The sequence below is a fragment of the Ursus americanus genome, chromosome 11 (genome assembly GCF_024610735.1).
Source record: "Ursus americanus isolate L20-20 chromosome 11, mUrsAme1.1.p, whole genome shotgun sequence".
Classification (NCBI taxonomy): Eukaryota; Metazoa; Chordata; class Mammalia; order Carnivora; family Ursidae; genus Ursus; species Ursus americanus.
In genome coordinates, this window is record NC_142137.1 from 71,564,917 (window position 1) to 71,578,658 (window position 13,742).

Consider the following 13,742-nt stretch of genomic DNA (forward strand, 5'->3'; position numbering starts at 1 on the left):
ACACACCCAGAATTCACAGGAGAGAGATACAGCACAGGGTGTTAAATGCCCAGAAATGCCAAGGACATCATAATTTTAGATTAAAGAACCTAGTGTCCAGCTCGGGTGCGGTTGGAATGTTCTCTGTAGGAGCCAGTGGGCCCCAGCTCTCCCCACCCCACTCTGCCAAAGAATTTGTGTCGGGTAAAACTTTGATATCAGGCAGTCTCTCTTACAATCATCGGAGGCTTTTTAAAAATTGCAATTGATTTCATAGAACTAATAAAATAGGTTTATGACAATTGTGGCAAACGTGATTTAATAATTTCTGTCTAATGAGCAAGTTTCCCTTCTCTGCAGGGAATGATTCCTAAATTTCTTTAATCTTGCAGACACGGGGGAGCCTGGGTGGACACCAAAACTTGTTTGAAGAACGTATTGTCAGGGGGCTGACAGGGTTTACCTAGGGAAATGAGAAAGCACAGGTGCACGAATTTAGCTTTGTCCTGGGGGGAATGAACATCTATTTTTAATCAGCACTGTGGCATCGGAGAAGTAAGGCGTGTGTGCTTGCATGAGCAGTGGCAGCTGGCGGACGCCTGGCAGTTTGTCATCCCAGCACTGGGTCTAAAAAAAAAAAAAAAAAAAAAAAATCAAACCCTCAGCTGAAAAATCCCAGACAAAATGATAGCAGCTACCATTTTCAGTAATCTCTACACCCAATGTGGGGCTCGAACTCATAACCCTCGGATCAAGAGTCACATGTTCTTCCAAAGGAGCCAGCTGGCGCATGCAGTAGCTAACGTTTACTGAGCATTTACATGCTGCGTGCCATGGGCTTCGCTGGAATGATTCCCTTTCTCCTACACCAAGCCTATGAAGGTTCTAGTATTATCCAGGAGGTAACTAGGGATCAGAAGGTAAAACAACATCTCCCCGTTCTCGAGACCGTAGTAGAAGAACTCGAACACCTGTTGTGGCTTCCCGGTGTGTATGCTCTAGGGCTCGGCCCGCCGCCGCCCCGTCAGGCTGCCGGCGCTGGAGAGCCTCACGCAGTCTCCTTTCACCAGCCAGAACCACAGACTGTCGGCTCTGTGAGTCAGACCCTGTGTGGATTGGTACCCTCTGATTCCACCTTCCAGCTAAGAGCCTGTCCCACAATCAGTAATCAATATTGGTTAAAGGAATGAACGAATCAATGAGTGAATGAATAATGAGGCAGTGAAAGAAGTGAGCCGCGCTAAATCTTCTACTGAGTCAGCCTGGTTGGAAAACAGGCTGGGAGACGTGTCCGGGGTTTCGGGAAGTCGATGTGCTGGAGAAGGGGCTCCGATGAGGAAAGAGACTATGCTCTAGCGGGGTAGATGCTGTTGTGGGCGTAGCTGAAGAGGCAGGCGTCTGTGAAGTAGTTGCTTCGTGATGAGAGAACTTTCTTCTCCAGGGCCAACTGCATTGTGGGGAAACACTCAATTCCTAGCAACATTTTAATTGCAAGTGGGAAAGAAGGACACGTTAAGCAGAGTTCAGTAGTGCGAATGCTTCATTACAAGGCAAAATGAAGGATTAAGTCAGGGACTATATCAGTAATAAACAAATTGAATAGAAAAAAAATCGCATGCTGGATACTCAATGAGGTTCTGTTTAAAAAATGCTCGTTGAATTGTATTGGAAATGCCTTATTGAAATAGCCTTGTGTTTTACTCTAAGCTCCATGTGTTGGGGTGTCCTTATTGCCTGTTTATGAGTGCTGGTAAAACCAAAGCAGGTCTGAATTATTTCATTATCTTCTAGTTCCTGCCCATAAATTATCCTCTCCTGCTTTGAAGTGCCTGAATGTGAAATTCCAGTTTCTAACTCATTATGATGGTGGTGATACACTGTTTACGGAGGCCAGCGGCTTTCTTTCTTCATGGCAGGACACCCCCATTTTTGGAGAGGTCAAACACCTGTGCTTAGGAACATATATTTTGACAGCAAGCGTCTCATTAAAATCCTGAACATCTGCAAAAGAGGCACTGTGCTGCTTTCTGGGGAGGAGGTGAGGGCAGAACCCCTTTGTGAGGTTTCCACCTGTGCGCGCGATAGAGCCCAGCCTACCCCTGGGGATGACCTTGGCTTAGACATTTCACGGCTGTACCTCCCTTGCCTCTGCGACAGAGTAGAGGCAAGGTGTGGAGCCTTCCTGAAGAGGGCTGCTGACTGCTACAGAAAGGAGGGGCCTGCCTGGCTCCAGGGAGGGAGTAGGAAGTCCATATCCATCTCACTTTGAACTAGAGTGGCCAGCGCATGTCAGGAGATGATAGCGGGGGACAGAGAGAGCTCCCTTGCCCTTTCTCGCAATTGAGGAAATACTCATTATCACTCTGTATCAAGTGGCTGTTACACACAGCGGACCAGCCAGGACCATATGGGGCAACAGGAGGGAAAAATGGGCACAGTACCCAAAAGAGGCAGAATTAAAAAAAAAAAAAAGTGTATGAGGACCTTAGTCTGTACCTGACGGCTAACTACAGAAATACTTGCTATACCAGCAGTGTGGCGGGTGTGTTTAAATGATTCACAATCACTGAACGTGTGCTCGTGGTCCAAGAGGAGCATGATTTGATCCTGATGAAGCCATGTCAGATTGGCTTTATTTAATTTCTGTGAGGACTATTGCAAAGCAGATTTATAAAATCATAACTTAGAGAATTTTCTTTTATTAGAGTAGTGTGAATCAAACATAAAAGTCATGTCTTCAAATATCATTATGTTCTAGTGCTTTATGATATGTTAGTAAAATCGGACTGTGAGAATTTCCTGTACCCAAGTGCTCAAGGTAATACTATTTAGGGAAGTAAATGAACTAACGTTTGTTCGGTGCCTTGCTGCTATCAAGCGGGTGATATCCTCCAATGTTGCTATCCTCCATTCTTTACGTGTTTTACCCCCACTTAATCCTCAAAGTTGTATCATAAGTTAGAATTGTTTGTCTATTTTTTAGATCAGGGAGGAGGATGTAGAATTACTTCTCCAACGTCATATCTACTAAATAAACTTTAAAACTTATGTTGTAAACTTACGCTTATAACTTATGTCCTTCCTCTATAACTTTAAAACTTATGAACTTATATCAAATATATCAATAATTATTCAGAAAATAAGGACAGAGATTTGGGATTCATTAAGCAAGAGTCCTCTTATGAACTGAGTTTTCATTCCTTTTATCATCTTCTCTTAAACCTTTTCTTATGTATTCGACTCAAGAAATAATTTTTAAGTAGCTACCTTTTGCATACAACTTAAAGTTTCTTGCTTCCCTAATATTTCAAATTAGAGGTTTTTCCTGATCTGCCCACCCCAGTTTTGAACACCAAAACTTGTCCCTTTCCTTCTTCAAAACTGAATTTAAAATTCACCACCTTTATGAAGCCTTCCCAGATTAATTCTGTTGTTGGATTTACCTATATAATATATAATAAATATCTGATATAGAATAGTTAGAATTGTTGACTAAGGTTTACATGGAGGTTATTTTTGTGTTGTGTTGAGTAGTTTAATTTATTTGTGTGTCCATTAGATCATGAGGAGGAATACTCACGTCCACTCCTGTATCCTTAATGCCCAGTGGTAGGACCTGCTAAGTGGCTGACTCGCTCAGTACCTGTATATTTAAATGCCATGAGTCAGTACGGACATCGGGTTGGGTTATGTCATCATCTTTGTAAAATTTGGTAGCATCTTCTGCATGGTGTTCAAATGTCTTTTTCTCCTATGATACTCTTTTCTACCTTTTTTGTTTTACTAATTTTGAGATTAATTCCTCACCTCCACAATAGCTCTTTGTTAAATATTTACTGTCTGCAGCATTGGGCTTCACACATGTAGGACTACAACTATTGCAGGGCTAGAAAAGGCAGTGGTTAGTGGGCTTTAGCTCATTCTTGAAAGGAAACATGAATCGACATGAATCCTTGTTAGGGGTAGGAATGTTTTCCAGAATAATCTAGTGTTGAACCAGAAGGAAAAATGTCTTCCCACATTTCTATTTCCAGCATTAGATGACTCGGTATGGCGTGCATCTCTGTGAGTGCACGTGTCTGTGCACACGTGTGTATGTGTGTGAGCGTGTGCGTACGTGTGCGTGTGCAACCTGTGTGCGACTCCTTCTGATGGCTCCTGCAGTCTCCACATCTAGATTAAATTCTGCCTCTGTTTTTCGTTCAATATCTTAATTACTCATGGGATGAAAGCAGAATGGCAAATTATCTCAACAGCTTCACAGACATTACTGTTTAGTGGAATGAATGAATGAATGAATGAATGAATGAATGAATGAAAGAAAATAAATGCTTATGTTTTGAAATGTATGAGACTGTATGGGAATAAGTGCTTATTTGGCACCAAACTAAAAGCATTGCAAATCTTTCCCTTGTTTTATATGCATAATTACTGGTTTCTTTTAATAAACTAGTGATCATATCATATTCTACAGCCAAATAGGGACTTCTAAAAGATTTTCACACTCATTGGTTATTAAAGTCTCCAAAGATCTAAATACTCGTAACATCCTGAGCCTGTGATTTTCAACAACAAGGCTTTAAATTCTTCTGACATTTAACGGAATTTTCTGTGGTGTTAGAACAGTGTTCTACACAAAATGCATTATAGAACATTTGATTTTCTGTGCAAAAAAGAAGGTAGCAATAATGAACTCTTGAGAAAGAAAACCCAGTTCAATTGGATTTTAAATATGCATGTTAAAAATAGGTTGTGTATACATGTGATGTTGGATGGTACTTAATCAACAGTAATTGTATTTCAAGCAAAGCATGCCCTTTCCGTATTGTGCTTGGCACTCCTGAATCAGCCACAATGTGTCCTGCTCCGGGATTGGGGCAGGTTCTGAACTGCTGTACTCGAACCTCTTGTACACCGTTTGGAGTGAAAGATCATGCCACGTGTATTGGAAAGATAATGTCCTACAGGTTGTCAATAAAATCTGTGATATGATTTATTACTTGGAGTCAAGTGTTAATTGGATGGCAGCTGCCTTTGAATGGATTATCTTACTCTTTTCTTAATGCTGACAGATAAAAATGGAGAGATTGGTTGAAATAAAGGAAGCCCCTTAGGCCTAAATGGAAATCTGAGGTTCACTAATTGTTTCACATTTATCTATCATCTATCTATCTATCTATCTATCTATCTATCTATCTATCTATCTATCTATCTATCTATCATCTATCTATCTATATCTACCTACCTATCATCTATCATCTATTATCATCTATCTGTTATTTTACTTACTTGCCTACATATTTAGAATTTTGTTGTTTAAGTGTCAAAAATGGAGGAAAAAAAGATTTCATCCGGAATGGGAGTCAGTCTGCTTTTCTATCATCCAGGCTCATTTCAAACTCGTTTATGGGAGTTTGATCTAGGCTCTCGTATTTGTGAGCTGACCAGAGAAGAAGGGGCCTTAGCTTATTCATCTATGTGATGGTATAAAAATATATTCTCACGGGGGTGTTTGAGGAGATTAAGTAAGGTTATATCTAATTTGAAAGTCTGTAAGTCACCGAATACTAATCAAAATACGGATAATGATTACAAATGCCAGACAGACCTGACTGTACAAATTCAGAAGGGTCGGTGCAGTACTCCACTAAGCAGTGAGAAATTCTTTTTTTTTTTTAATTTTTTTATTATATTATGTTAGTCACCATACAGTACATCCCCGGTTTCCGATGTAAAGTTCGATGCTTCACTAGTTGTGTATAACACCCAGTGCACCATGCAGTACGTGCCCTCCTTACTACCCATCACCGGTCTATCCCATTCCCCACCCCCTCCCCTCTGAGGTCCTCAGTTTGTTTCTCATAGTCCATAGTCTCTCATGTTTCATTCCCCCTTCTTATTACCACCCCCTTTCTTTATCCCTTCTTCCCCTACCGATCATCCTAGTTCTTATGTTCCACAGATGAGAGAAATCATATGATAATTGTCTTTCTCTGCTTGACTTATTTCACTTAGCATTATCTCCTCCAGCGCCGTCCATGTTGAAGCAAATGTTGAGAACTCGTTCTTTCTGATAGCTGAGTAATTTTCCATTGTATATATAGACCAAAACTTCTTAATCCAGTCATCTGTTGAAGGGCATCTCGGCTCCTTCCACGATTTAGCTATTGTGGACATTGCTACTATGAACATTGGGGTGCATATGGCCCTTCTCTTCACTACGTCTGTATCTTTGGGGTAAACACCCAGTAGTGCAATGGCTGGGTCATAGGGTAGCTCAATTTTTAACTTTTTAAGGGACCTCCACACTGTTTTCCAGAGTGGCTGTACCAACTTGCAGTCCCACCAACAATGTAGGAGGGATCCCCTTTCTCCACATCCTCTCAAACAATTGTTGCTTCTTGCCTTGTCTATTTTTGCCATTCTAACTGGTGTAAGGTGGTATCTCAGTGTGGTTTTGATTTGAATTTCCCTGATGGCTAATGATTTTGAACATTTTTTCATGTGTCTGTTAGCCATTTGTATGTCTTCAGTGAGAAATTCTTAATGAGTCCCAAATAGCGCCTCCTAGAAGTTCACCACTTCAGTTGCTGCTTTGTGGGAAGAAATATGAGATTGTTTTTACTACAGTAAAATTAAATTAAGTTTAAAAAAATAAAATTAAATACTTAATTTTAGGGAAGACGTATCTGACTTTGGGTGTTTATGGGTATATCTGGCTTCATCTAATATTCCAACTAAATGATTCCTGGAGTCCTTCTCACCTACTGGGGGGTTGGCTTTCTTTCCTTTTCTGCTCTTCTTCTCTCTCCCTCCCTTCTCCCTCCTTCTCTCTTCCCCTCTCCAGGTACTCCCTGTCAGAACTGAGTGGCTAATGCTCAGAGCAGAGAAAACCAGAAGGCTTGCTCAGTTTTCTTCACTTGAAATTGCTGCCACCATTGAGATAGAAATGACCTGGCCATTCCGGTGGCTGCACTGTCACTGTGGGGAGACTGAACATGCTGTCATCTAGGTTAGGCAGTCGCTTCTCCGTGTGCAGGTTTGACAAGGAGGAAGTGGAGTGGACAAGGGTTATGTGATCCACCCTGTGTCTCTGTTGGCCTGAGCATCCAAAACTGTAGACCCTCATTGTACTTATAATGATCTCCCCAAGGCATGCCCAGGTTTCGGGGTGTCCACATCTGGAGGGGTCTCGGTCTCAACCACAAGGCAAGCAATTGACTACAGCCCACCTGCAGGGTGAGTCTTCTCTGGAGCCCAGACTTTCTCAAGAGTCCACAGTTCCCCAATATACGTCCATGGCTACTTTTTCCTTGGGAATGTCTGGTATTACACCAGCAGAGATGTTCTAACAAGGTTCAGCTTCAAAAGATGAGTCAGCGTCTCCCAGCAAGTTCATTATTCCTTTAAGTACATAGACCTACATCTTTCCAGCAATCCTGGAAATTATGGGTTCATTAGTCAGGATTCTCCAGAGAAGCAAAACTAATAGGATATCTTGGAGTGCCTGGGTGACTCAGTTGGTTAAGCATCCAACTCTTGATCTCAGTTCAGGTCTTGATCTTAGGGTTGTGAGTTCAAGCCCTGCATTGGACTCCACACTGGGCATGGACCCTACTTAAATAACAACAACAATAATAATAAAGAACTAATAGGATCTATCTATTGATTTATCTATCTATCATCTATCTATTTACCTATCTAAAAAAAAGATTTATAATAAAGTATTAGGTCATAGCATTATGAAGACCAAGAAGTCCCACAATGTGCCATCTGCAAGCTAGAGACCCAGGAAGCTGTAGTTTGAAGACCTGAAAGCCGAGAACTGATGACCCAGATTCCAGGTTGAGTCTGAAGAACCAGGAACACCAAGGGCAGGTGACCCACATACTAGCTCAGTAGTCAGGCAGAGAGCTAATTCAGCCTTCCTTTGTCTCTCTGTCCTCTTCAGGCTCCTGGAGGATGCACATTAATATTGGGGGAGCTGTCTATTGAACTCAGGCCACCAATTCAAATGTCAATTTCTTCCAGAAGCATTCTCACAGATACGCCTAGAAATAATGTTTCTGGGCATCCCTTAGCTTAGTCAACCTGACACACAAAATTAACTCTCATAATGGTTGGGGAGATCTTTTTCCTAGTCTACAACTGCCTTCTTACACTCTCTTCCCAGAAAAAAACAGTTTCCTGACCAAAAAGGCTTCGTTGTGTGTGCGTGTGTGTGTGTATTTTAAGGAATAAAGAATGTATGTGTGTGTGTATTTTAAGGAATAAAGAATGTACAGTTGACCCTTGCAAAACATGGGTTTGAACTGCACAGATCCACTTAGATGTGGATTTTTTATAGTGCTGTAAATGTATTTTCTCTTCCCTATGGCTTTCTTGATAACATTTTCCTTTCTTTACCTTAGTCTATTATAGGAATGCAGTGCATAATACATATAGCATACAAAATATGGATTCATCACCTGTTTCTGTAATTGATAAGCCCTCTGATCAACACTAGGCTATTAGAAGTTGAGTTTTTAGGGAGTTAAAAGTTATATGCAGATTTTTAACTGCTCAGGAGGTTGGTACCCCCAACTAACATGTTGTTCAAGGGTCAAATAGATTTGTATTTACTTGCCAACAAAACTAGAAGAGACTAGCAGATTTTATTGCTAAATAATTTTAAAATTCTACTTTTCTGAGTACTTGGATGTATAGATTTTTACTAAAAACAAGTATTTTTTCACAATGTTTTCTAATGTACAAACATTTTATATCAAGACTTTGGCCAATGTGTGAGAATCTGAATGAGTATGCCATATTTGGTTTTTAGTAGTTGTAAACAGCAAAATCTTAAAAATTAAATGAAATTTTAGAAATCTAAGATTCAAGAAAATAAAGTCTTAAATAGAATACAATTAGCATAGTGTTAAGTAAAGCACCATGAAAAATGAGGAAGTTATATGCTTAAATATGATTTGTCAACATATTTTTCATTTGTACTAATAATAGCTTTCATTGAGGATGATTGGCTTCAGATGCTAGTCAAGAATGGGCTATTATCAAGGATGGACAATTACTGTGGAGTTACAGAGAAAATCTCCACCATGACTTATGTCCTCAAGCTTATCATCGTTACCGCTACTTGGGAAGAACAGCAGGATGCCTGGTGCAGTATAATGAGTGATTTTAAGGATGCATCTTCACTTGTTAAGATGATGGGGAATATTCTAGGCAAGATAAAATGCACTAAGAGAGTAGATTTAAATTCCCTTTAGTACTTCCGTCAATGAAATGGTGAATAAAGTTGAGGAATGTTTATATTTTATTTTATTTTTTGTATTTTATAGTATATTTTATCTTTATATAATCTTTATATTTTATAATTATGTTAATATAAACATGATTTGGTATTACTTATGTGAAATCAGAATACACTTAGATTATTTGCTCTTAAATTCAGGTGAATTCTCATATATTTAAAAAGTGTATTATGTCCTCATAATGCGCTTCATAGTACTGGGTGGTAAAGACGATGTGACCTGCTCTCTGCCATCTGGGAACTTCCAATCTAAAAGAAAGGGAACATGAGGCATGTGCTAATCAGTGTAACACAAAGTCCCTGGAGCTGGGCAGAAGGGAAGGTCAATACGGACTGGAGAAGAGGCAGGACAAGAGGTTGCTGGGAGGAGTTGACGTTTGATCTGGGCTTGGAAGGGTGGCTAGAATGGCACCAGGCAGAAATGGCGGAGGGCAGTGTGGGACCAGCGGACTGTCAGAACTTAGCCTGCAGTTGGGGAGGGCGTGCAGAGAAGGTGACAGGGAAGCCGGCTGGGAAATCCTAGTGTAGAGACAAAAGGACAGTCCCCGACTGTTACACAGGGAAGGTCCGGCTCTACATTGATGCCCCTGCAGAACTCTCAAGGGTTTTTACAGTGAAATGATATGAACCAAACTTAAATGTGTTTGGATTATGTAAGAGGAAGAAGAGAAGAAGAGAGAGATGTCTTAAAAGGGTATGACCGTACTTTAGCTCAAGAGTACGCCAACTTTTTTGCTGTCAAGGGTCAGCTAGTGAACATTTTAGGCTTCACAGGTCTATGGTTCTGCTGCTGTTATTCAACCCAGGGGTTGCAGTGCCGAAGTGAACACAGAAAATATGGCATGGGTGAGTGTGGCTGGCCCAATAAAATTTCATTTATAAAAATGAGATTTGGCCCACGGACTACAGTTTGCTAAGCCCTGTTCAAGTATATTAAGACCTGGTACGAATTTGGTTAGGGAGGCAGCTTTGTTTGTTAGAAAAAAAATGGGTTTGGGATCACACTTGCATGGGTTTTACTTCTAGCTCCTATTCTAGTTACCACCGCACAAGAAAATAAATATTTTAATGTATGTCAGACAGAACGCCGCTCACTTAGCAGGCATTCAGGGAGCGTGAGATTCTTTCCCTTTATTCAGTGCTATAAAGTTTACTTCTTTCAAAAAGCAACAGCAAGGCAAATCAGTATTTACTTCCTTTTCGGGAATATGTAATAAGCCCTTGTTTACAGAATCAACTTTCTGCATTCCCAATCACATCCAAGTACCTTTGCATTCATGTCAGTTCACAGATTTTATTTCTCTTGTGGTCCATTTGAGACATTTAATCCGTCAGGCTGGTTCTGGTCATTGTCTTCGTAATGCTATTGCTGCTGATAAAAAGAATCACAGTGATAACTGTTGTAGTTACTGTGTACTATTTTTACCAAGCACGGTGTTAATTCAGCATTATCTTACTACCTACTCACAGCTCCTGACAATGTGACCAGTACTGTTTTCATTTAAGAGATGAGGCAGATGGGGGTAAGGGGGCTCGTTTCCAATGTTAGGCCCCTAGAAAGCTATAGAACTACTCTTCGAACTATGTTTTGCTTCTCTGTGGTTCCTTGAATTGTTCTCTCTTTGAATTCTTATCTCCTCTGCACCCATCAAAACGCACTCAACCTCTGCCGAAATCTGTTCCTGTTTAGGAAACCTTCCTAGAGTTCTCCAGCTCCCTTTAATCGGTCCCATCTCTGACATCTTGGATCATTTAGAATTATTGTTGTACGAGTCTCGTTTGTGTCTTGCACAAAAGGAACTTTGGCCTCCTCAAGGTATATGACCAACTCGCTCCTTCTTTTGTGTATGTATGCCTGCTTTTCGATGGACCTATAATTCTTCGCTCATTTGGCAAATACCTACGGAGCATTTGCTGGGTCCCACATGATACGGGGTTTCTAAAATGCTGTGCACAGGGAGGGCCAGGAGGGAAGAGCAGTTTCAGATGAGAGTGAGAATAGATTTCTTGGCTACCTGAAGGGGTCTAAATTCAAGCTAGGACAGGGTACACCCGATCTTTTAGGGGAGGTAGGGAAAGCGATCCTGGGCTGGGACAAAGAAGCTGTTTCCTTCAGAAATCAGCTCTGACGGCACCAAGGAACCAATAAGAATTTTCCTCAAAGGCCGGACTTTCCAAGCTTCATGCATGTCTAGTTGCAACTGTCGATGCTTGCTTCTCACTGCCGACAGTGAAATAGTGGCAAAAACAAGAAAGAATACTCACCGCGGTGTGAAGCTGGCCGTGGTGACTTCCTACAAGTCACGAAAATGGTCCGAAGAGATTAAGTACAAGGCGACGAAAGCAGAGCTGGCTTTCCAAAGCCACAGTGGCCCGAGGGAAGGAATCTTCAGTCCCGGCCCGCTGGTGATGAGCACTTTGTAATTATCCAGACTGTTTTGTGGGTAACACACAAGAGGCAAGTTCTTTTCACATGATCAAAGGTGCCACCATTTTAGAGGTTTCCAGGTGCCCACAAACAGACGACGCATTCGGAGCAATCTTTCTGCATAATGTAATCAGGGAGATGGAGCTGTGCCTCGCACCATTAGCCAACATTCACGGGTGGCTAAAGACAGTCAAGCTGTTTTACTGCACAGAACTGTTCAGACGTGGGAAAGCCTTGGGAAGCCGTGTACAGACTTAATGAGTCACAGATTTTACTACCTGTCCGACAGGTTTTTTTAAATAGCACTTGCTTTTCCTTTCATGTCAAATGCAGAATGAAATAAGTGGTTTTGAAAATTGTTACTTGAAGAGACAAAGGGAGGAGTCATGATGTCAGCCTTTAAATTGGTCCAAAGAGATGCTGAAGGCAAACACGGCCCCTTCTGGAAGTGGCAGGGGAGCGATGAGATGAGATTTCAGGGCAAATCCTGCCACTCCGCGTAGAACAGAATTCAGATTACAGGGAAAGCACTAGGTGGGCCAGGAAGTACCTGCCATTTGTTATCCGGCAGCTCAGCTCTGGACTTGAACACCCCGGGTCTTTTAATGGGTTCCCAGGAGGACATCTTCTCGGTTGACCAAAAGCTAGAGGTAGCATGAATTCTCTGGAGGTCTTATTTAATCTCCTTGTGTGATGCAGAGAAATCCATAGGCATCGTCAGGGAAACTAAGATATTCACAAGTTTCTATCAGACAGCTGGATTTCAGAGGAAACTAATTGGCATTTCTGAATAATGTTGGGGAGGAGAACAATCACTAGGAATGTGGCGAATTTGTCAAAGACTCCCAAAATATCAAGGCTTGCAGAAAGCTGAGATTTCATTTTTGGTATTGATTAAAAACTCTACCCAAGGCTTTATAAAAAGGACAGGAAGTTCTGGAAGAAAAGTTCCACTTTCCATCCAAAAGTGTTTTAGAGTCCATTATTAATGTGAACGTGAGGATGATAATGATAATCATGGTAGCTAGCGACTTTGTGTATATTCTTGCTTTCTTCAAAATTGGGTTATCGAAACCACAAGACAGGAAGCTAAATTCCTCTCTGGTAGGAATATAGCAAATACATATGTCAAATAGGACTGATGCAAATTATATTTAATTATAACTATAAGAAAAAGGAAGGGAAATGCACATTATCTAAGCACTTACTGTGTTCTAGGTCCTGGACAGAGACTTTGCCTATGTGACCGCTTATGATCTATTTATTGATTTTAATAAAGGCCTTGTCAGAGAGCCATTTCTTAGTTACAGTGGACTTTCAAATTGAAATGTGCTTTTTACCTGTGTGGGTACGAGTGAGGCAGCTGAATCTAATAGATTGTTCTTCTGAGAAGTAGGTCAAACTTGGCTGTGGCTCCTCACATGTCTGGCAGGAGACCACACGGCCTTCTGGTCTACCTCCCTTGAGGCCACTTTGTGCAGGACAGGACAGAGGCTTTGCAGAGACATGATTTTCAGGAAGAAAACCACTAGTGTTATGGTTCAGAAATGATCACACCCTGAAAATGAATTGCCTTTTGATGAGTGTTGGTAGCTTTTGCTCACAAAGAAAAGCCAAGGGGTTTTCTTAAACCATGAACAGATAGAACTATTTTTCAGAAATCCACTTTTGGCAAATTCTCTCCTTGATCAGCAAGTGATCTTGACACCTTTCATATCATTTTTATACACTCTCTCTACCTATAAAGCTGTTTGAGGAATTTAAGATGAAAATCAGCTGAAATCCCAAGCTGAATTTAGTAATGACAATCCGGAGACTCTGCAATCCCTAGATAGCAAGGAAAGAATAGGAAAGCAGAGGATATAAAGGACTCCAAGGGGTTTATCTCTTTTGTCCTGGAAAAGGCTGGGATCCCTTGAAAGACTGTGGGAGTCAGATCTCCTGGCAGGACTCAGGATGGCACAGGAGCTGAGCATGAGCCCCTCGGAGGTGAGGGGATCAGCCTCCCTCCTCCTGTCAGCACAC

The 13,742-nt window shown here is 41.2% G+C and overlaps 1 long non-coding RNA gene across 2 annotated transcripts; it reads right to left on the reverse strand.

Annotated features, from left to right (window-relative positions):
* Positions 1-276: 276 nt before the first annotated feature.
* On the reverse strand, positions 277-11,913 carry LOC148109296 (uncharacterized). Of its 2 annotated transcripts, XR_015726171.1 has the most exons (3): positions 11,555-11,913; positions 10,557-10,658; positions 277-606 (listed from the first exon to the last, which is right to left on the reverse strand). It is a non-coding gene; the product is annotated as an uncharacterized LOC148109296 (long non-coding RNA). The 2 variants fall into 2 exon arrangements; XR_015726170.1 differs by lacking the exon at positions 277-606 and having other exon boundaries at positions 10,406-10,658.
* Positions 11,914-13,742: the final 1,829 nt, after the last annotated feature.